The sequence below is a fragment of the Aphanomyces invadans genome (assembly GCF_000520115.1).
Source record: "Aphanomyces invadans strain NJM9701 unplaced genomic scaffold supercont1.46, whole genome shotgun sequence".
Lineage (NCBI taxonomy): Eukaryota > Oomycota > Saprolegniomycetes > Saprolegniales > Verrucalvaceae > Aphanomyces > Aphanomyces invadans.
Genome location: NW_008580191.1, coordinates 289,000 through 289,341, shown reverse-complemented (window position 1 = coordinate 289,341; position 342 = coordinate 289,000). Strand labels below are relative to the sequence as shown.

At 39.2% G+C, this 342-nt stretch overlaps 1 pseudogene across 1 annotated transcript; it reads left to right on the top strand.

Moving 5' to 3' along the window:
- Positions 1-204: 204 nt before the first annotated feature.
- Positions 205-269, top strand: H310_13023 (annotated as a pseudogene). The gene has a single exon. The product of its transcript is annotated as a tRNA-OTHER (tRNA).
- Positions 270-342: the final 73 nt, after the last annotated feature.

Here is a 342-nt window from a genome sequence, read left to right as displayed (position 1 = left end):
TGTCTCACTTCTATCCAATCGAATGTCCAGATGTATCGCCGAGAAGTTTGCACTATGTAATGTGAGAGTATATTCGTTTATAAGGTATTCTCTATGTGAAGCTCATGTTAATTTGAACATATTGGCCTAAATGCACACAATATATCAATTTTGAAGTAAAGAACACTTACTGTATGAATGAACATTCCTCATTAGCACGGCTTTGTGCGCGGCCGAGTGGTTGAAGGCGACGGCAGAAGGGGCCCGGGTTCAAGTCCCGGGCACGCACAAAGTACTTTTTAAAATGATTTTTGAGTATACGAATACGAAGTGTAACATGAATGAATTATTTGTGATTAATGA